We start from the raw sequence: 25,888 nt of genomic DNA on the forward strand, positions 1-25,888 counted from the left end.
GATAATTTAAGTAATTCTTATTCAAAACACTTTCTAAGTTTGTAATTCCGATCCCGTTGGTATCACAATATCAAATTTGAGATAATTCAATAAAAATATAATCTCGATTTAAGGTGAAATTTGACATCAAACACATAATACCTTGCTTTCATTTTGTGTTCTTGAGATAGTATTTTGTATTTTTGCATAGAAGCATTTTATCCTTGTGACCTACTACCGTAAGTAAAAAGGTAATATATTATACAAAAGGAAAAGGAATAAATGTGAACAAAAAAACTTCCCCCCCCCCTCCCCCCCCCCACCCCCCACACACACACACCCCTCCAACAACCCCATCCATCACCACAACTACCCTCCACCATTACTACCACCACCACCTCTACCTCTGCCACCACCATCTCCGCCACTAGTACCACCGCTGCCACCACCACCTCTACCACCACCATGGAAACCGCCTACAATAGCCACCACCACCACCTTTACCATCAGTGCGACCACCTTTACTACCACTACAACCTTTTCCACTACCACCCACCTATTCCACAACCATCACAACACTACCATCACTGCCTCCAACACAACCACCAGCTCCGATGGAGGTGGAGGTGGTGGTGGCGAAGGTGTAACACCCAAAACCTGGTATGTCTGAAAACCCTCAAGAATTTACGTTTTAGCATAATTGGTCCCTTGAGTATGATGGATAATAGTGGTATTCAACACATGGAAAGAAAGTTGTGGAACAAAAAACATGATGCAACACATGCTCACAAATCAAAAATGAAAGTGTTACATGATATCAAGCATCGATTAAAGAAGTTTACTAGATGGAAAGACGCATGGCTCTTCAAAACAAGGTTTAAGCATCATCGTGGAAGGATTAAACGCAACATAGTTGATTTTCACAAGGCCAAAATAGGTTTTCCACATGATCAGGTTCCTCAAAGTAAGGTGAGCAACCTCATGGTTGACTTTCAAAAAAGTCCACGAATATATGAGCCTTTATAGACATCACTCGAAGTAACTCGTCCCGCTATTAAACTTGGCAATTTTGGAACTTTATGGGTGTGTTCACTGCAAACCTTCACGAGACTTCACTCGTCCACTAGGGGTAACCTAGGGGTTTAAAAGGCTTGTTGCACGTGCCAAGTGCAATTGTGGACCCCGACGAAATTGAGGGCTAGTTAGTGTAGTTTATTTATATTTTATTTGATTTGTGTGCTTGTAGTTGTTTTTTTATATTATTTTAGGAATTTATCTTTAATGCATCGAGGACGATGCAATACTTAAAGTTGGGGAGGGGGTGTACACAAGAAAAAGATGGAGGATTGAAGAAAAAGTGATTTTTTTTTAAAAAAGTGAAGTCTTTTGGAAATCAAAACTGCCTCTACTAGCAGTACCATCAGGTGTGTCGTCCTCCACGTTTTTAATTTATTTTACATTAACTTTGAGGATTTTTTTTTTTTGGAAAATCAACTTAGGATGGATGTATTGCCATCTTGAACCTATTATTATTATTATTCTCACTTGGGTTGGTTCCATGAAATATGTGATGAGTTAGTAGCATCTCTATATCTTGAATGTAACTCATCAAGATGGAAAATGATAGAAGTTTTGTACATCGAGTCATAATATATATTAATATTGATTTTGTGGGTTGCTCTGCCGGTTTAGAAATATTTATATTTATTTAAAAATTGTTATGTGAAATGCCTATGTGTTTGAAAAATGAAGGTTTTTGGCTCGAGCCTACGATCTTTCAATTGAGGACCCAACCGAACAATATGTGTCATCACGCTCTGAGTACTTGGTTTTACTTACTCCTGTGCCTTTGGGGTTGGGAGGGGACTATTATTGTTTTCACTCAACCAAAAAGCATCAAAACAATATTGAAGAACTTAAAAGTATATATAATCAAACACTAGTCAAAATACAAAAATGATCAAATCCGATGAAGCCATCAAAGAACTTGAAAGATGCACAATCAAGATAAATATGAAGAAAAGTTCAAGTTGAAGATATTGTGTGAAACAATATGTGACTCCTCGATAGTGGGAGTATATGGGTTGGTCCATTAAGTGTTACCGACCGCGCTAACTATGTTAGTGAACCTTGAAAACGGGACTTTGGCAATGAGTTCAACTGATTACTTATGAGGTTGATTGTTGGTAAGGGTTCAAAAAGTGAAGGGTTTCAAACAACAAAGTAAAATAAGAATAACATGTGTTTTGAGTTTAAAAGTCTAGATAAGAAACTAATAATCCCCAAAATCAATATATTGTGATATCCAAAATATTGTGATAAAATGTACGAAATTCATGATTCCATTGAGTTTTTCTTAGGATAAGAGAGTAGGACTACACTAACTATTTCAGGCCAATCTCGGGACGAGTTTGGAATAAAGTTGGGGAGGTTTGATAAGTCTATTTTATGAATGTGTTAAATTGTCACAAATCTGTTGAATTGATGTATAATTGTCCAAGAATGACACCACTTTGATGAGTTGTTGGAATTCATATGCAGGTCAATATATCGTACTAAAAGTGTGCGGAACCCGCAAGAAAAACGAGAAAACTGAAGTTAACAAGCGTGGGAGACGAATTGCTAAAGGAATGAAGAAAAATGGTGCTGAGAAGTTTGACCACTCTTCAATGTTTTGATCATATCTCAAGATCTAGAGCTCCGGTTGACATGAATGAAGAAGTTATGGAAACTAGACAAAATTTCCTACAACTTTCATGTTTTGCGTTTTTACTGATTCTACGGTTTTCATCACAAAATAGGACCGACAAAGATAAGGGACGTCCTAGAATGCATCTAAGACGCCCGGATGCCTACCTGTTTTAGGCTATTTTTAAGTGCAAATCAAGGACGGCAGAAGACATGTAAAATGCCCTGAAGGACGCTTGGACGTCCTATATGACGTCTAAGATGCCCACTAGGATGCCGATGCGGAAAAAGACTCGAAAATCAGTTTTTCAGCACCTATTTAAAGGAGATTAAACCCTAATCGACTTTGGAGGGTTCCAAACACTTCCAAACATTCTCCAAACACATTTTTTATCATCAATTTCCGAATCTGATGCTACAAATCACCAAGTTCATCATCATTCAACAATTGAACTCGTTCATCCGGTGGATCTTCATCAAACTCCAGATTTGGTTACTTCTTCTCCAAGATTTCATCGTTCAATGATTGATTGATCATTAGATTTTATTAGTTTTATGATTTCAAGTTGGTTTATGAATTTTATTATGAATTACATTGTTTTTATTCAAGTTTTGTGTTTTGTGAATTCTATGGAAGGCTAAACCACCTAGGTTACTTCCGGGAATGTTTAGGATGATTTGATGAATGTGTTTTGATTATTACATCTATTCCAATCAACTTTGGTTATTATATGTTCTTAAATTTATGATTTCTATTAATGATAATTGAAGTTGGGTGTTATTCATGTGTTTAATTTTACAATTAGGATAGTTTATTGGCAATTCACTAATTGTGCCGAATTCATATAGTTTAGGAACTAAGACGATCGGTTAAATCAACATATACTATTCCAAACTTGTGATTTTAAATGCTAAACATTGTAATTGGTAATCATAAGACACAATATTGTCAAGCCACTCATTGTTCCTAATCCATTTAGACATAGGGAGTAATGTAGGAATAACATATTGTGTGCCCAAAGTTATTTATTGCATGTTAATTGACCTTAATTATGTCTAGGTAATTAAATTGGAATTTAAGGGAAGACAAACACGTGAGTCTTAATCATCCGACATTGAACCTGGAATAACCTTGTTTTTCTCATTGGTAATCGTTTGCAATATAAAGTTTCTGGTTTTTTTTATTTAAATCTTAGTTTAAATATTTTCCGTGACAACTGCAAGTATTAGTTCTTTTTCATTGACTACTATAGCACAAAGTTTGACCACAAACTCCTCATGGATTCGACCCTTACTTACCCTAGCTATCTATTGGTTTGGAGGTTATTTTTGATTGAGACAATGACCTCGATCAAAATATAATGAAATGGGCATTTCTGGTACCTAATTTTATTGATTATTGCATGTGTTCCTATAACAGGTGTTAGTCTAGTTGGAAGTAATGTTATATCTCTGCCTTAACATATAATCAATCTCCTTCAGCAGCTAACATAACCACCACCTCCTCTCTTCTCCTTATCTCTTCCCTAACTGGTTACCTTCACCACCACACACCGCTATCCATGTAGCAAGAAAATATATATTTTCTGCATCTGTTTACTTCGATTGTTGTATTTATTGTAGGGAATACAGTGGAAATGGACTTTATGCTTCTTCATAGCAATTTAAGGTATATAATGTGTTTCTCGACTCTTTTCTTTAATTGAGTCACTGGATTTTTGTTATTTTGTTATTATTTTTTTTGGATGTATGCTTTTCTTTTGCTTCTCTCAAATTTGGGTTGTTTATTATATAAAAATAATGTTTATTCGATATATCTAATTTATGTAGGAAATCATCTGTAATTTCTTATGGTTTCAACACATTTTGAAGGTAAACATCGTATTGATTTTGACTAGAAGGCATCCCCAAGACTAAGTAAGTTATTTTTTAGCCCTAAACCGATGTATGCTTTTAATGTAAAAATTTATCTATATTTTCTTCATCATTTTGATTTTTTGGTTTCATTTATGATGATAATACTTTAGTACAAACTTGAGTAAGTTATATGGTGTTTCTGATTTATGATTTCCAGGTCTTGCTTTATTAACTTTTGTTGTGTGCATATATTTTTTTAGCATTTCTTTGAATGCCTTAAAGTTAAAAGATCCATGCTTGATAGTGTTGTGCTCTCTTATATGGTAGAATATTGGTTTGAGATAGCCATACACAAGAAGGAAAGAAGAGATGCTTTTAGAATATACTTTACATTTTCCCTTGTCATATTCTTTTTTCATCTTTGTTTCTTTTATAGTTTTCGTTCATTTGCTACTTTTTAACCTTTTTTTATAACATAATAGGTAGGAAGCGGTGGGGGTGAGGCTAGGAGCAATCTTGATGAAAAAATGATACCAGAAACATCCGATGAAGACTATTATGAGAAAAAAAACATACAAACAAATAAATTGGGTTATTTTTTTTATGAACAACTCAATAATGTTGTGTATCAATGTCACTATATACCTTGCAGAGAACACAAATACTAATATTGTTGGAGTCGAGCCATTTGGTTTCTAAAAATAGACCCAAAAATAATATGAAGTCCACGATTAGGTCAAAGGAGCACTTATAACTAGATGTAAAAAAATCATGTGAATGGTAAGAGGAATCTCTCATGAACTATGGATACTTACTAATTTATAAGATTAATTTTCCTGTCATGAACTATGGATGCTAAAATTTATTCTTTGCTAACTCAGGTTTATAAATGGGTGGTCAGAGGATTCTTGCACATGAAGTCACAGTTATAAACAACATTCATATTGTTCAGGTTCCTGCTGGGTCAAATGCCCCTTTTTTTTCCATATTCATTGATATGAAGTAATTAAGGAAATACAAAGGCCGTTGAATTGAATCTCATAAGGTTATAGATGTTGAAGACTAGGATGATGCACATAGAGTTATAAAGTTAGACACTAACAACTCACAAATAAATAGAAGTAGGATGTTGTAATACGCAATTGCATGCAAGTGTATTGTTATATCTTGCATTCAACTTAAATTAAATTTGGGCTGAATGAAAACAAAACAATGTTATATCTATTACCAAATCATAGGTGTTTATCTACAGTTGGTTGGTCTAAAGTACCCTTAGAGTTGCAGAAAAAAAGGCATTAACCAAATTATAATTTATGTTATGCAATAAGTGTTCTTTTTCTTTTCTTAAATTTGTTTGATGGTTGTATTTTTTTTTTGTCAAGACATTAAGTTTTGTGATTTATTTATGTTTTTGATTTGTAATTACATATTACCCTTATTTACATAATATTTAAAACTGATAGGTTATAAATGGGTGAATATAGGCATGTTTTGGACATAGTTTGATTATATTAATTAGAAATAATCATATCAATTTATTATGGTTTTTTTAAAATAATTTGCTTTTCTAATGTCATTTTTTTTATTATTATATTAATAGTCTTATTTAAAAAACAAATATCAAATGATGCATGTATTAAACCAATATATATATATATATATATATATATATATATATATATATATATATATATATATATATATATATATATATATATATATTTGGATGGTTATTATAAATGTTTTTTTTGGATAAATTTGTTGAACTTTTCAAATTAACCCTTAGCCTTATCATATTTTCAAAACAAAGTTAATCCATTATATCGTAATTTACATAAAAGATGGAGTCTTCAAACAATAAAGTTAATTAGGTGTCTCTATTAAGACATATAAATCCAATTAACATTGATTGTTAAGCATCAAATATACTATTGTAATTGGATTGGTTCCTAAATTTTAATATCCATATTAGGTTGATAATGTTTTACATGGAAACTTTACGTGTCATTGCCTTGAAAGTTATCACATGGACAAGTTTATATTTTATGCTCTCATTGTGAACAAAAACTTATCTATAAACAATACTTCAATGAGGTTTATCTATTCATGAAAACTATTCCCTAGAAAATAACTTCCCTTCTAAAAACTAATTTATGAAAAACTATTTATATCCGTCGCTTGACGCGGGTAAACAGCTAGTATACAGCTAGTATATATATATATAGAGAGAGAGAGATATGAATGTGGGAAAACATGGAGAAGGGTAAAATTGTAATTGTAAATATTAATTAATTTTAATAAATAATTAATTAAACCTTCTACCATTTAATTTAGGTAAATTAGTGTATTTAATACCCTAAACCACGGGAAGAAACAAAGCCATCGATATAATTTTCTACTTTCTTCCTCTAATCATCGTCAGCCATATAATTGCCGCTTTCAATCGTCGACCATATAATGCCATTTCAGCTTGATTTCACAATTCGGTATGTTGGCTGATCCCTTATTATGATTTGAGTTTTAGAATTATATTTTTTTTGTCGGTTCCACCGATTAAAGTTTCTTAATACAATTCTAAATTCGTTTTTATCTTTGAATATTTTGGTTAATAATATGTTTAATTGGTCGGTTTATTATTCGATTTACGTGTGATTGAATTTGTTAATAAATGTTTAGACGGACATTTCATCTTTCGTATTTTATCCGATTTCTTTTTAACTTAAGGTTTATTATCATATTTGTCTTTGTAATTGTATGATCAGGTGTGGATAACTCATTTAGTTTTTCATCATTATTTATGAGATACATAATATAAATATGTAAATATCATATATGATATCTTCTCTTTGTGCTTTTCATTCTCAATCAAGGCACACTCACACTGTTCAAGATGTTCTTATAGATTAGATCTTTTAAACTTTAAAAGTCAATTTTCCCCAAATTTACGAGACATATGAAAGTTTTTTGAGAATGTTCCAACTAACTCAAAATCTTTATTTTTAACCTCAAACCTTTAGATGGAAATAATGGAATTGACATAGTATCTCCTTCGTCTTTTGCGGTTTTAGAATAGCTACATGAGGTCATAAATGAGATACATAACCAAAGATCTAATTACTTCAGGTATGTGAACATTTTTTTTTATTAAAGAAATATTTATTACTTTTGTTGCTTAGAGTTTATGTTTTACAAGTAATGCTTCCTTTGCCATTTAAGTTTTTTATTAATAGAAGTTTAGATTACTTTTATTGATTACATTTTTTGGAACCACCAAATATATTTAAAAAAATAGCTTAATTCTAGCAAGAAGCTAGACGAACAAAGTACAAATACACCACAAAAAGTTCAAATACAAAGAAAATGGTAAAAACACCATTCATCCCCACCCCCCACCACCCACTCACAAGACACAAGTTTTTTTAACTAGTTGTTCCTTTCATACAATGTTATGATGTTTTGAGTTATATGTATTAAGTTAGATGCCCCTAACGTTTGGGAAGAAAGATTAATTTGATTTTTGATGGCCTAGTTGTTTATATTTTATAGCAAAATTGGTATGCATTTCTATGAACTTCATTATGGTTTTTAAGCTTAATATTGGTTTTAATATAATAACTCTTGGTTAACAAAATGATTTAATAATTTGCATTTCATAGGATTTAATAATGTGTATTTTCTTTGGCGGAACAGGGGTGTTACATATGTTAGATGATAGATGACGAAGATATATGTATTCTAATTGAATGATATTCTTATATAATGTTATTCTCGTAAGAATTGTTGGAATCATGTCGACTATCGATCATTGAAGAAGATCAAATGCATTATCTCAAGAATGGTATATTAAGAATGCTATGTTTATTAAGAATTTTATTAATTTTTTTGACATTCTGAAAGAATATATAATTATATTAAAATGGATATAACTATTATTCTTTAAGAATATGTATGAATGTATTTTTACATCTAGATGTCTATGAATACATAAGACTATTATCATGTAAGAATATAATATGAATTTATATTCATTTTCAGATATCTATGAATACATAAGGATCTTATTATTTTTCAATGGATGCTTCAAGAATGTTGTTTTCCTTTAAGAAGTATATTCAATCGAAATATGTATTGTGTTAGCATATGAATTATGATGAAGTTCTCATATAATATCATTTTAACATAACTATTTTAACAGAATAAAATCGGGTATAATTAAAAATCATGTTAGAATTAAAATTGAATTAATTAAAAAATTTTAGAATTGAAAATTAAGAGAAAGGCTAATTCTACAAAATCTTAATTGATTTTGAGTTCTTATAGAGAGGGTGCTTAATTCGACTGTGTGTTAGAAATTTGGGATTATGGAATTGGTTGATAAAAAAAACTATCGTTTCCTATTTTGATGGGTGTCTTAAATATACACAAATGCCCCTTTAGAACGGTTGACATTTAATAATATGAAATTCTTTTTTTTTTTTTTTTTTTTTTTTATTGTAGTTACAAAGTATAATCATTTTTTTAAGTTAATAAAATTTGGTTGACACATAATAATTCCTGCATCTACATAATAATTGGTTAGAACATAACCTAAGCTTAGGTACTAAACTTCTAAAATATATCGTTTTAACATGCTAGATATATCCGGTTTGGTTTCACTTGGTAAATATATCATCCCCCACTACATTTCTTTCTTTCATTATCATTTTACCATCCCTGTTTTCTTTCCTCAATTATCGTTTACTACTTCACCCAATTGAACATTACTAAACCCTAAACCTAAACCCTAAACCCTAAATTTAAACCCTAAACCCTAAACCCTAAATCTAAACCCTAGACCCTAAACCCTAAACCCTAAACCTACACTCAGCCCTTGTGGCCATGAAGGTTCGCCTGCAGTGACTCCAGGGCATGAGGCAAAGCTTTATGTTTGCAGCGGGGGATTAGTCGGTGCGTGAAAGCTGGACCGGAAACCCTCGTTAGGGAAGTTCCCTTTCCAAAAAAAACCCCTAAACCTAAACACTAAACCCTAAATCTAAACCCAAAACCCTAAACCCTAAACCCTAAACCTAAACCTAAACCCTAAATCTAAACCCTAAACCCTAAACCCTAAACCCTATTGTGTCGATCTTGAATATACATCTTGAAGTATTAATCGTGAATCCATTAACCGTAATTTTTATATAGTAAAACAATGTATTTTCAAGATGTTTAGTACCTAAGCTTAGGTGGGGTTGTAATGTATATTCCCTTTTCCCATATATATATATATATATATATTATATATATATATATATATATATATATATATATATATATATATATATATATATATATAGTTGGATTGAGTGAAGACTCAAAAATAAGTGAGGACTACGAGAACAAATATTTGTCGCGTGATTGATAAAATAAAAGATGAAGATTTGATTTTATTTATCGTTAATATAATTCGAGACGATATGACATATTTTTAATTATCTGTGAGATTTTGACATTTTCGGCAAATTTTAATTGTTTGAAGGTTAAATGGGTAAAAGGAAAGAGGAAAAAGAACAAAAAACTCCCCCCCCCCCCCCCCCCCCCCCCCACACACACACATCAATTTATACCCTTTCTCTTTTTTTCTCTCTGCCACATATCAAACCCTTATTTAGTGGCACTAGTACAAAAATAGCACTGTTAGGTAATAGAGTAAGTTTATAGGAGCATAATCTATTTGGGGGGGGGGGGGAGGGGGGGGGGGTTCTTATTTACAGACTAAATAGAGTACAGTTTTATTACTATGCTCTATAAGTGTTATTACTTATAGAGTATTATTTCTTAGAAACAACGGTACTCCATACTTAATAAATAAAAAAAAATAGAATTTAATGGCTGATAGAATGGTATTGAGCAATATTGTTATGACCATCAAATTATTTATTGGAGATACCATTTTTTACTCCAACTCATGGAATCTAATTTATTTTACACTTTGAGACCAAATGGGTACGTAGGAGATAGCAATTAAGCAATGCATGACTTGATATAAAACATAAAATGCCAAAATACCTTATGGTGAGAAATGTAGAGACTCTATCATCAAGCCATTATAATTATTAAGTTTTTGGTCCAGGCACATATCTATAGCATAATAAGCATTCACACCTGTAATTTCTAAAACAATGTTAGTATCATGGGATGTCAAAATATTTTTTATGCATTATGGATTCCAATTGAAGATAATAAAATGAAAGATGTTACATATTGAAGAATCCAGAGCTCAACACATTGTAATCGATTACAATGTTACAGCTACGTATTTTGGTAGTGTGTAGCAATTATGAAAAACAAATCTACAAGAAAAAAATAGAATTGGAAAATGAGGACATCAAGTTAAGTTAATTCAGACCTTTCCAAGACCAATTCAGATTAGACCTACAGGTCAAACACAAGTGCCCTATACTTTCTTTAAACTGGATAAATAAAAGGAAACTGGTAAGCAAATAATGTTCAAGAAGCAAACCTTGCCTTAAGTATTAAAATATAGTATAAGCAAATCTCAATGGAACAAGTGTCTACATAAACATCCCATGGCCCAAACTTGTTCATGAAACAAACATGTTCTCTATGTCACTCTACATCTGAACACCTATTCACAATATAGTGAAATATAGAAAAGGATTACATAATTTGAAAATTTATTTTTTTCGCATTTATATGATTACACATAACCACCTGTTGATACTCAAAAGTCTATTACATTATGTTTCACTTTGGTACTCTGAATAGTGAAAAAAAAATTGTAAAGCATATATAGAATTGTGAATCATCTACAGAAAAATTTATTAAAAAGTGGGAACATAACAAAACTTACTAGTCACCATAGGTGATTTAGAGAAGTCATGTGTAAGATAACTTCCAGCTAATTCATATAGGCTTTCTTTATTCAAATATCATCTTATAATATAAAGATGCAACAAACATTAAAAGACTGAAAATGTATGTAGAGAAACATAATATAGATGTGAATAACTCACGTTAAGGGTACCAAAAATCTAAAAGAATTTATATAATACCAACATTGGCTCAACCAATCCTTAGAATATTCATGAAATATATTTATTTTAACTTCAACATTGTATTAACAAAATTGCAACCACAAATACACATGTTGCCACTAAATTCATAGGAAAAACGAGGAAACAAAAAAACCCTAATATAATGCTCTGGGTGCCTCCACCTGCTGGAATGTTTGAAAGAGTATAAAGTGTTATGGGAATTTCACTTTCCAAAAACTAAAAACTTTTTCAATATTTATCGAACCAATGTTGTGACATCCTTATCTATCATCATGTCAAAGACCATCATTATGCAAAAAAAAACCCTAACAAAATTAAAAATCGTACATACATAATAAAAAACTCCGGCAAAAAATGTATAGTAATTTTAAATTTCAAGTATCCTAAGCAACAAAAGAGGTACCAAAATCATAAAAATTTAGGAAGCTTTATTAATGATTAAGATAATTAATAAGTAATTGCTTCAACGAACAAATAGTGAGTGTAGAGAATGCGTGACATTCGTGGTGGCGACAACAGTCGCTAGTGGCTCTAGTGGAGCAACATCAATTGGTGGTTATGGTGGTGGCGACAACAGTTGCTAGTGGTGGTGATTATGTGGTAATTGTAAGATTATAGGAAAGAAATGAACAGTTGTAAAATTAGGGTAAGTACGACTTACTAGTGACTTCGTAAAAAGAATTTTTCAAAAATAAGTTTTTCAACTCTTTATTTTTAATTTTATGAAATATTTATATTTTTCAAAAAAAAAATGTTAAACATAATATGATCCAAAAATATGATGATTCAAAATATTTATGATTAAAAAAACTTTTGATTCAACGTTTATAATTCTTAAGGGAAAATGACACAAATACCCTACGAACTTTCTAGGGTTTACCCGTTAAGTCCTTAAAGTTTTTGTCGGACTTTATGGGTCCCTAAACTAGGGTATGATCTACTCTTTTAGTCCATATAAACCTGTAATAGTCAGTTTAGTGACATTTTAGACAAAAAAAAAAAAAAAATTCACTTTGTGCCCCTATAAAATCAAAAAAATAAGTGCGGGGATCAATACGAATTGAATGTGAATCAACTTTAGAAGAAAATAAGAGTTTTTTTATACGAATTGATCCCCAAACTTATTACTTTTTGCTTTATAGGGGCACAAAGTGAGTTTTTTTAGTCTAAAATATCACTGAATCAGCTATTACAGGTTGATAGGGACTAAAAGAGTAGGTCGTATCCTAATTTAAGTACCACAAAGTCCAACAAAAACTTTAGGGACCCAACAGGTAAAACCTAGAAAGGTCATAGGGCATTTGTATCATTTTCCCTAATTCTTAATTTGTTATCATTTAAAAGTATTTAAACTCAATTATTTTATAATCCATAATTATATGTTTCATGATTAAAAATTAAATGATTCAAAATATCTAAGGATCCATGATTCTTTTTAAACAAAAACTATATTTAATTGAATACATTATTGATCCAAAATCATAAAAATACTTTCATTCAAAATAACTTTTTTCAAAATTTTATGATCCAGAAATAAATATGATACTAAAAAAAATTTGAACAAAAAATACTATGATCATTACATTTCTTCTTATTTAAAAATTTATAATTGTTAAATATTAAAACTCAAACCGATATTTATTTTATATAATAAAAAAATCAAAAAAATAATAATAAAAAGTAAAAAGGTAAAAAACCCTAGTATCTTCAAGTATAAAGTAAATATATTAAATAAAACGAAAAAAAACGAACAATAGAAAAAAGTAAAATAACAAAGCAAAAAAATAAAAAACTAAACAAAAAAGAATATATATATATATATATATATATATATATATATATATATATATATATATATATATATAAGTTCGAGGATCAATACAAATTGAATATGAATCAGCTTTACAAGAAAAAGAGAGTTTTTTTGTACGAATTGATCCCTGAACTTATTAATTTGGCTTTATAGGGATACAAAGTGAGTTTTTTTGGTCTAAAAGGTCGTTGAACCAGCTATTACAGATTGATAGAGACTAAAAGAGTAGGTTATATCATAATTTAGGTACTCATAAAGTCCGACAAAATTTTTAGGGACTCAACGGGTAAACTCTTGAAAGTTCGTAGGGTATTTGTATCATTTTCCCTAATTCTTAATTTGTTATCATTTAAAAATATTTAAACTCAATTATTTTATAATTCATAATTATATGTTTGATGATTCAAAATTAAATGATTCAAAGTAACTAAAGATTCATGATTCTTTTTAAACAAAAACTATATTTAATTGAATATATTAATGATCCAAAATCATAGAAATACTTTCATTCAAAATAATGTTTTCAAAATTTTATGATCCAGAAATAAGATGTTTCTAAAAAAAAATTTAACCATAAAATATTATGATCATTATGTTTCTTGTTATTTAAAATTTTATAACTGTTAAATATTAAAACTCAAATTGATATTTATTTAAAAAAATAAAAAATATCAATAATAATAATAATAATAAAAATAAATAAATAAAAAGGTAAAAAAAACTTTAGTATCTTCAAGTATGAAGTAAATATATTAAGTAAAGCGAAAAAAACGAACAAAAGAAAAAAAATAAATTAAAAAAACAAAAAAACAAAAAAAGAAACAAATAATCAAAATTTATATATATATATATATATATATATATATATATATATATATATATATATATATATATATATATATATATATATATATATATATATATATATATATATATATGTGGGTATGTGTAGATATCCTTAGCTCTTAAGCAATAGAAATAGAATAAAAAATAGAAATTAGCAGTATGAGTTTACATCTCTCTCTGTCTATGTCTGTTCGATCTGTTTCCATCTCTAGATATATATGATATGGTTAGCCCTAATAAAGCAAACCAAAGGAGAAAAAAGCGAGATAAATGAAACTATTACACTTGTGTGGGGTAGAAGCCACCGATGTAAACCGGCAGGAAGCGCCCAGTGCGTGCCCTGAATGTGGTGGGACAGTGGAGGCTGTGGACCGAGCTCACAAATGGTGGCTTTGCTTCATTCCTGTCTGCAATATCACTAAAAAATGGTACATTTGCAGCCATTGTTCCAAACGCTTGGTATACATGTACCCTTAGCTTATGCTTCTACGTGCAAGACTACATTGTAAGATTTCCTTTTATTGTTGTCGTGTTTATGTAATGAGACTGCTTTAGGCATCGAAGATGCATATATTTTAATATTGATGTGTTGTTAGAAGAACGGAAGGAAACAATGTTTGCAGATCTTCTTCATAACTTTGCCTCCAGTAGGTAGTTGTGACATTTGAGTATTTTTGGTCAAACAAATCTCTCGTTTATTGATGTTTGGTTCATTTAAGTTTTTCAGTGTATTTTTTTGCTTACTAATATGTTTACATAGTGTTTCTAAGGGAAATACGAACTCTTTAGGGTTTTACCCGTTGAATCCTTAAAGTTTTTTGTCGGATTTTATGGATCCCTAAACTAGGATATGACCTACTAGGATATGACCTACTAGGATATGACCTGCTCTTTTCATCTCTGTCAACCTGTAATAGCCGGTTCAGTTACCTTTTAGACCAAAAAACTCACATTGTGTCCCCTAACTTATGTTTTGGTTTTATAGGGGCACAATATGAATTTTTGATATAAAAAGTCGTTGAACCGGCTCTTACAGGTTGACATGGACTTAAAGAGGAGGTCATAACTTATTTTAAGCACCCATAAAGCCCAATAAAAACTTTAATGACACAACAGGTAAACCCTATAAAATTCGTAGGACATTAGTATCATTTTCCATTTTTTTCAACCTTATTAGTTACATGTTTTTATCATATAACACATTACAAGTGTGAAGGAAACCCATATCAAAAACATGTTAGGAGAAAGCAATGTCAACACAGGACTGCCCATGACTTCAAGTTGGTGTCCACAATATAAAATTTGACCATCTAGAAAGGGTTATTTCAGTTAAATGGCGTAAAGTCAAATGTATATAAATTATAAATTGAATAAGAGCACGGTAAATTAATGTTAAAAAGAAACAAAACTATATATATATATATATATATATATATATATATATATATATATATATATATATATATATATATATATATATATATATATATATATATTGCCCTTTGTAAGAAAGACAGTGGTTACTTTTAATGGTGGATTTACTATATATTCCGGGATAGCCTCGGATACCACTCAAATAAAAAAAAATTCTAGTGTAATTTTTCCGGATTTTTTTATTGTGTAGGACACGATTTTTTTATGTCGGGATACCCGTTTAGTTGTCAGAAATAACCATTTAATTTGATCTTGGATCTGCCAAATTTGTTTTGAGGCCTGGTTGATTGGTGATCTACCAAAAGTCGAATAACTCCATATTGATAACCCTGTTCAATAATGTGATGTAATTTACACTCAAAAAAAGGTTGGGATGTGTTGCATTTATATTATTAAAGGAAAACACAAAGATTACTAACAAATAGTAGATAGCAACAAGATACCCACGATATTTATATTATGATTTTATACGGCTATTATCACCCCTTAAGGGAAATGGTGGTAGACCAATACCTAACATAGAGCCGCAGAGCTCAAATTGAGGACTTGAGAGACTCTTGGTAAATATGTCCACCGTTTGAAGCTATGTTGGAATGAATTTTGTATAGAATTTCCCAGAAGAAACTAATTCGTGAATCAAATAATAGTCCAATCAAATGATAGTCAAAATAGATATGTTTTGTTCGCTTGTGAGATACGGGATTTTGTGTAAGAAATAATGCTCTCATGTTGTCTCACAATACGAGATTTTTTGATGATTTTATGAATCATTTATTTAACCGAGGGACAAAGTTTCGGTAAACGAAAATGGTATATAAATAAGAAAAAACACATTCAAATATGGATTTCTAATACTATAAGTTGTTTTGAATGTCTTTTTCATATATAAGGTTTGTGAAGTGATATGAGGGTATAGTATTGCTTGAGAGAGTCAAAACAAGAAGATAAAAATAGCACTTTGTATTCAAAAAGGTTGTCTAGAGGATAAGTGGGAACAACAAATTACAATTGTATGAGGCAAAATCATTAGATTGTGATGTTCATCAAGATATAATTTTTTTTATCGTATATCATGCTTTGTAATTACAAAGATGGAAATAGTAAAACGGTTATAAACTCATTTAGAATAATATTAAAAACTTATATCAAACAACCCCTAAATGGGATAAAGGTCCAAATAGTTATACTAAAAAAGTTTACACGGTTATACCAAAAATACCCCTAAATTGTGTATATTTTAAGTACTTTTAAGCCAAACCTTGAGATGATTTATACTCATTTCTTTCAACTATATATTTACATATTCATTCCTTTTGATATTTATATAGATGAGACAACAAATTTTGCACATGGTATGCAATCTTTGCAACGTTTATGGGAATGCTCTTCAAATGAAAGTTGCACTGTGGTATGTATCATATTCATAAATTATTTCACTTCTTTAATTTAATGGGTCAAATATATAAAAGTATCTTTTAGAACTATAAGAAAATTATGAAATTTTTATATTATCATAACCCATTAGTATCTACTTCGATTGTTGAGCTCATAGACTTCAGCAAAATGTTACATTCTTTTATGTTTTTTAGTTACATTATTTTATTTTTAGAAAATTTATTATTACTTTTCAAGTAAATAGGTTGACCAGTGGAAATGATAATTCCTAGAGTAGTATCACCATCATTCCGTCTAAATTATCTTCTAAACAAGATGATTTTCTAAAAAATCACATGTTAAAGATCGTTTCAAACATTTTGAACTATATCAGGTACAAAATATAAAACTTTATATAGTTTTTTTACCCACACAACAATTTATACTAATTACATTCTCCTTTGTATAGGAAAGTATGAAAGCCACCGAAAGCTTTTAATCTTCAAATTGGAAAAGTAAATGGTTTACTTTTAAAAATAATTATATATTTTTATTATAAATTATTTAGGTAACTTATTCTACAAATTCATTTCATTTATATATTTTTGATGGTTGTAGTTTATGTACAAGTTTCAGAAGCATTAAAATACGTTGCTGTAATCATGGATTTTTATAAAGTACATTGCTATTACTTGTATTGAATAAAATGTCTAAAATACCTTTTATGTGATATACCAAAAGGGGAGCTTTGTTGTATAAGAAACTATAGCATATAATATGTTCAGATTCTTTTATTTCATACATTTTATGTGATACAAAATACCTTCATATATTACATTCTTTTATTTCTTTTGATTTATCATATTAACATAACCATAAGATTTTATGATCAATTGAATATTCAATAATCTTACAAGTTGTTGATTTCCTTTGGTTTTGGTTTCACATTTAAGATTGAGTTATAGGGGATAAATTTTGAAGTTGCTAAAGATCCACCAAAAATTTTGCATCACAATCTTCACTTGAGAGGCTATTCGAGTAAAAAATAATTCATGAAATTCGATGCATGTTATAAGATGCAATGGAAATGAGACATTATGTCTGCAAATTCTTTCTATAATTTATTGTAATTTGTAGTATTTTGTAATGGTTAGTTTAAAAGTTTTACTGTTTCAAATTATTTATCTTTATTGTATTTTTTATAGACGTTATTGTAAAAAAAATATATAAATGAGTTTCTTTCATACATATTATAAATAGTTATTTTTTGGTTGGAAAATATATATCTAAAAGAAATCTTGAACAAAAGTAAAGAATAGTAAAGAGCACAGTGTTGAAAACCATAATCGGCCGATATTTTCGACCCGTTCAACCAAGAAGCTGTCGGGTTAGAGCTTTTTTGAGCCGCTCAACTGACAAGCTATCGGGCTAGAGGCTTTTTGAAGGCCAACAACCACTTGTATACAAACCAGAGAAAATCGGTTGGTTTTTACGAAAACCGGTTTGACTGTGGCTGATTCAACCATTGAAATCCGATTTTAGAAAAAGATAATTTTATTTTTATTTTTAAATTTCTTAAAATTGAACTTAATATTATTTTAGTGGAAATTTGTGTACAAACTGGAGCCGGATTTCTTGGCCTCTTTTAACTTAATAAATTTTCTTTGAGATAATGTCACTGTAGCACATGGAACTTTTTACATTTGCCTAATTTGGTCCTTAAAGTCTTTTTTGGTACCTTAGACCAGTAAACTCGTAATTGACCTTTTAATTACACCATTTTAGAAGGTTTCCCGGTTACAATGCTTATGTGGCCGCTGATGTGTCCAATAAGCTTACGTGGGAAGCTTATGTGTCGAAGTAGTCCAGTTGTCGATATAGGCTTATTAATTCAAACCCTCATTCAGACCTCCTTTAAATCTTTACTAACCCTTCTCTGAAAAGTCAAAGACTTCTCCCTCCCCGACTATTTCCATCCTAAAGAAGAATGTCTTCAAGCTCATCGACGTCAAGGAATCAGCTACAAGTCACTCATGTTCATTCGCAAGAAGGGGTAAAGGTTTGTGATTGTGGCGTTCCAGCTAAAGAACGAACCCATTGGAAGATAACAAACCCTGGGAGGCGATTCTGGATATGTCAAAACAGTATGGTAGGTCCCGATTCTCTTGATTTTGATAAGTTAGTATTTTATTGTTTGATGTGTTGTTTCTTTTTGTAAAGACGATAATGGTGTATTTGTATTTTGTTTCATATGTTAAAAACCCTAATTGTATTTGCTTCTTGACAATCACTATGAATAAAACCCATTTTGCTGGTACATTAAAGGTAGTTGATTTGTGATTGTTAATCAAACCCTAATTTTATTGGCTTTTTATAGACTAGGCTGAGGAAATGTAGCTTCTTTGAATGGAAAGATGAAGAATAGGCAGACGGGTACTACAAAAATCTGTTACACTCTCTGAAGCAGCAACTGGATGCCAAAGATGAACTATCTGAGATGAACAAATTGAGGAGAAGGATTGCTGAAGTGGAGTTTCTGCTGTCACAGGAGCAGTATAAGGTGGCAAAGAGTGAGAAAGAAGTCCATGATGCAAGGAAGGCAATACGCAGGTACATGATGATAGTTGCCATGTTGTTTGCTTTCTTGGCCCTATGTGTTTTGAAGTTAGGGGGGTCAATGTAGTTATTTTGGTTGGATAGTGTAAGCTTTTGTTTTTTAGGATCCCTTGTATTTAGGTTGGGTTGACCCATCAAGTACTTCAAACTCTTGTGGTCCGTATATATGGTACATCGAACCCCATACAAATAATGACACCATATCTTGAGGGTAAATACCACTGCCTCCAACTCTAAATCATGGGTGGGATACCTCGTCTCATGGGGCTTCAGCTGCCTCGATGCATATGCTATCATATGCCCTCTCTGCATAAGCACCGTACCTAATCCCGATATATACGCGTCACAGTACACCACACAATTCTCCATTCACTTCAGAAGGGCTAACACCGGGGCTTCGCACAACCTCTAGCGAAGAGTCTCGAACGAGGTCTGCTGCTCAGGACCCCAAAAAAAGCAATGCCCTTCCGGGTCAACCTGGTGAGAGGAACGAAAATCTTGGAGAAATCCCTGATAAACCTCCAGTAATAGCCGACCAACCCCAGGAAACTCCTGATCCCGATACGGGATCTCGGCACCCCCAGCTCATAACCGTCTCAATCTTGGCCAGATCGACCAATATCCCATTATGGTTAACGAGGTGCCCCAAGAACTGGACCTCTCGTAACCAGAAATCACACTTGGAGAATTTGGCTTATAGCCTCTCTGATCTGACTACCCCAAGAACCTCTCTTAGATGTTCCTCATGCTACTCTCTAGATTTCGAATACACCAGAATATCATCGATGAGCACAATCACCGAACGATCCAACATCGGCTTGCATACCCTGTTCATGAGATCCATGAATGTTGCGGTTGTGTTGGTGAGCCTAAAAGGCATCATCACGAACACATAATGCCCGTAACAAGTCATGAACACCATCTTCGTGATATCCTCATCCCGCACCCTCATCTGATGATATCCGGACCTCAATTCAATCTTAGAGAACCAAGATGCACCCTGCAACTGATCGAAAAGATCATCGATCTATTGGATTAGTGTCTAAGTCCATAACTATTTTGGTATGTACTTGACCCGATGGTGCATGGTCCTTTTGGGTTGCCTTCACCAAAGCAACTTGATAGGATGAATTATGGAGAGAAAGGATTAAATATGATTTATTAATATATTATGAGAATAATATATTAAAGGAGAAATCATATTGTTTAATTAATATTAGTCAAGAATTAATTGGTAATTAGTTTTGTGACTAAAAGAGATTAATTAAACTTAAAGGACTGGAATTGTAATTATAAGATAATTGCAATTTGGGCCATGGGTTGTCTTGTATTGAGGAGTAGACGAATTCTATGGGGAAACCCATGGGGAAATCGTCCAAGGCCTTAAGGAAAGGAGTCCATGGGTTGCTTAGGGCTTAAGCATCCAAATTAGGGTTTCCTTGGTAGATAACCCTAATAGCCTCACTATATATAAACCCCTTAAGGACCAAAAACGTGGCTAAGCTTTGTTCTAGGGTTTCACACGTTTTTTGGCAGCCTCCATACTCTCTCCTCTTCATCCTCTTGCTTATGGTGTTTGTGAACCATTAGAGGAGTGACATTTGTGACTCTAAGCTTTCTAAAGTCAATACAAGGAGATTTGGGATTATTATTGCTACATAACAATCAAGGTATGATCTTAAACCTATTCTCATGTTAATATGATTACTTGAATGCTAGAATTAGGGTTTATAGTCTTGGATAACTTGCATGTACAATTAAAAACCTAGATCCAAGCATTAGGGTTTATATGAGCACATAGGATGTTCTTATGACCAAAACCCATCAGTGGTATCAAAGCCTACATTGGTTTCTATTGTATTGATGCTTTGTATGATTAAAAAATTCGATTTTTGTGTTTCTGGGGGGATGGACTCTCCGAGTCCATAGATGAACTCGCCGAGTTCATGCTGACTCGACGAGTCCATACCTAACTCGGCGAGTCGGCTGGTCAGATGGAGGGAAAACTGGGATTTCTTGCTGTTTTTGCTTAAGGATAGTTTCCTTATCATATTAGATCAATATAAATCCGATTTTATGATATATTTGACTATATTCTTGATCTAATTAAAGATAATTATCAATTAATAAAATATTTGTTTCCTTATGTGATAATTGATTAATTATTTTGATTAAATTGGTAAATTGTTTTACAAGAAATCATTAAATAAATAAAATATGGATAATTATGTAATTAAATGTTAATTTAGATTATTTATTATTGAATCCTTGTTGTTATGAAAAGTTTCATATTTTCCCCTTTAGGTTTTATAGTTTAAAAGTTTAATTTTGATGTATATTTAAATTCTAACCCTAATGTTTTGAAATGTTTCAAAACTTGCCCTCAAGTTTTGGAATTTAAAAGTTGATTAAAAGGTTTAATTAGGAATGTTAAATTCTAAAACCCTAGTAATGTTTTGAAAAGTTCAAATCACACCCTTGTGGTTTTATTAATTAATTAAGGTGTATAATTAAAAGAGGTTTAATAAATCCATAAAAGTTTAGGTTTACAATTTAATTGAATTAAAAGTATAATTGTTAAATTTGACCACCTAGTATTTTAAAAGTGTAAAATACACCCTATACTGTATATAACATTAAAAGTCTAACATTATATATATGTATGAGTAAAAGTCCGTCTTACCGTTAGTAGGCCTCATTCACGAAGCTGGTCTATAAGGGGTGTTTAAGGAAATTGCCTATAAAATGGCGATTGAATGGGTATCCACTCTTACCCACCGCACTCTTGACTAGTGGAGGGTCGTTAGCCGAATGGGTAGGATAGGACAAAACCTTCCATTTTAAGTATAATGAAGTACATAAGTAACTAAATGTTTTACAAATTCTCAATCTTAGTTACTTAGGCAAAAGTGAATTGATGCAATTCCATGAAATTACACTTTGTGCCCTTGCGAAGATGTTAGTGGAGCGTGTGTGGTTTACCGGCACACTAAATGGTTCTAAGCAAAGGTAGCAAGGGGTGACTCAATGTTTGTCATAGTTCGGTGGAGCGTGTGTGGTTTACCGGCACATCAAATAGGTGATTGTAACATGTGAGGGAACCATGTAAGTTTGCATGGTCATTCACACCTGCTTTGTGATCCTCGGCATCCCAGTCACAAACTAGAGGGCCATATCGAGATTTAAACATGCCATTGAAATGTTCAATGAATCTCAAAGGATCTAGGAGTTTTCATAGATTTAAAACTTAAATTTCTTTTTCGTTTTTCATGGTGGAAATTAGTGAATCGTCATTCACTTACCTTCAAATATTCTGCAACTAGATTACGACATCCCTTTTCTAGGTTGTAGCGTATTGTGTTGGGTCCTATCCTTAGTATCTCATTTGGGTGATTTACTAAGGACTCAATCAATCAACTAACTTGAATTTATGTTTTTCTCCCGTTTTGTAGATGTCAAAGTTCGACAACTATGGTCTTCCCAAATCCCGTGTAACAAGCTTTCCACATGAAGATGATATTCCACGATTCGATCGAGGAAGAAGAAATCATGCTTCACTTCGTCCTCCTCCTCCCATTGTTCTCCCCAACCCACAAGATCGTAGAATTGAAAGGTTCAATGTCACTAAAGCCCTATTGGAAATGAAACATGAAGATGGTAAACCCGTGTGTGCCCACATTCTAGGAATGAAATCACACATTGATAGGTTGAGAATGTTAGGTGTGTCATTCCCGGATAAGTTGGCTGTGAACTGGGTTCTGCAGTCACTTCCCGAATCATATAATAAGTTCAAAAGAAAGTATTATATGATGGATCATGATGAAAGCCTCATTAACCTAACTTACATGCTCATTGCTGCTGAATCAGAAATGATTTGGCAAAGCAATGGAGCGTATTTGTTGGGAAAATCAACCAACCATGCTTCCGAGGACGTTTTAGGAGAACCGACCTGCGTTTGCTACCAAGAGAAAGGGCGTTGGATACAAGTCTGCCCTATTTACCTAAGAGATCTAAGAGATGGGAGAGTCAAAACGTATGGCTCTACTTTAGGTAAAATCCACTGTCTAACTCCATTAAGTTCCTATTCATTGATACATAATGTGATAAGATTGCATTTGAATGTTTTGCAGGATCAATGAAAAGAGAGGAAGCTTGATGGAAAAGCAAGATGAGTCTAATCACAAAGAAATGGATCTCGATCGCATGGACTTGAAAATTAGGTTTTGAGATTAGATAGAGTTGTTAGGAATATTTAATACATAGTTTTCAGTTGATTTTACATTGTAAGGACAAATGTTTTCCGCTGCTTTTATGAATAAAATAAATTTTGGTTTGACTCATTTATTTATTTATTTCCTTGCAATGAAATCGTTATGAAAATTGATGTTCGTATATTTACAACAAATGGATGTGATTCTTAATTATGTTATTTGTGGAAATGTCGAGAATTTAACAAATAGGAAGAGTTCTCATCGCCCAAGTTTCAATCGGACAGAAATTTGGAATCACACAACTTGGTTGCATGATGAATGAGAAATTTTATATTTGGAAATTAGACAAATTCGTTGACAAAGTGTCAAGTGAAGGATTATAAGATCGAGTACACAAGGTTATGTGTTGATCAAGTCCACCACAAGAGTAACAAAGACATTCGTCATGATTTACTAAAGGTTTAGCAAATATGATTACACTTATAAGATTAAGTGTAATTCTGAATTGATTGAAAATGTTTAAATCAATAGCAGAACGAACAAGAAGAATCAAGTAGGCAGAAAGATAAAAGTTTCTCCATTCTGAGAAGAAGGGAGAGTACTTTTTATGCTTTATGATAGGTCTTAATGATTAAGAACCATATCTCAATTGATCCTCTAAGTAAGTCTTAGTACAATTGTATGTCTAAGAAGAGGAATCAAGAATTGAAGAAATAGTTAAATCAAGAAGTCAATCATACTTCATTCCAAAAACAGGTCTTAGAGTTAAGATTGTGACATTGAGTGACAAATCTTAAGAAGGTCTTAGAGTTAAGATTGTGATGTCTTGGAGAAGACAAAGACCAACTTGGAGCAATTTTGTGAAGTGCTGATAAAAGCTACACTAACTCTTGAATATTTGTTTGTCAAGAAATGTTTATTGACAAGAGAATCTTATATGTCAAGTAGTCAGTGGGAGTCTTAATGGTCTTGAAAGGTTTCAAGAACAAATCAAAATAGACCTTATTGATCATCACTAGGACACGAGTTGAGGTTTACAACCTATCGTGTTGACACTATTTTGTATCTATGCCGTTCCAATTGAGTTAATTATGCATATGAGCCCTATGAGTTCTCATTTGAATGCAAAAAAGGCAAGGACCTTGATCAATGAAAAGTACATTGATAGGAAAAGGTGAGCTGCTTAACTACTTGGAAGACATGGTGGGCAGCTGTGCTACCATAAGGCAAGAAATCAAGATTAAGAAAGTTCGGTTCATATGAGTTTGAATTTGTCACAAACCTTAGTTTTAACAAATTCACATGGATAGGAACACATACACCGTTTAAATCTAAGTGTCATAAGATTTCCTCCTTCATGAAAATGATTGTGAGGAAATGTTTTCACTAAGAAAGATTTTAAGAAGATAGTGATTGTAAAATTGCATTGTCGAATTCGATTATGGTTACGGTATCCCTTTCCATGATTTGAATTGTGAGATTTGGCAATTAGTCTTAATTGTTTAAGACACATATGAGCTATCTTGGATAAAGGTGTATGAGATTAAGAAGCCTTGATAAAGGAATATCAAACCATTAAGTATTAGAAACATGAACTTAAGAAATTCAATAGGTATTGTTTTTCTATAAGTTAAGCTGTTTTCTGAATACATGTCAAAGCTAGTGGGAGCATAAGTGTTATGTTTATAATAATCATCATGATAATGGGAGCGTAAATGTTATGATTGTATGATTATTAAGGCAAGTTGGAAATATTAATTATAGAAAACAAGAGTCATACTTTGCAAAGTTGCAATAGTTGAAAAGTTGTTTTGCTATAATTAAGGGAGAGAATATTATGCTTCATTTCAAATCTAAAGGCTTAGGTTATGGAATGTTAATAGATTTAGTCAAGAGTACATAGTGCGTTCTCAAAATTTTGATAATGATTACGACATTCCTCTTCATAATTCGAATTGTGAGAACGTAGCACGTAAAATATTATGGCAGAAGATTGATAAAGTATCAAATCT

This window comes from Lactuca saligna, chromosome 4 (assembly GCF_052625555.1).
Source record: "Lactuca saligna cultivar CGN05327 chromosome 4, ASM5262555v1, whole genome shotgun sequence".
Lineage (NCBI taxonomy): Eukaryota > Viridiplantae > Streptophyta > Magnoliopsida > Asterales > Asteraceae > Lactuca > Lactuca saligna.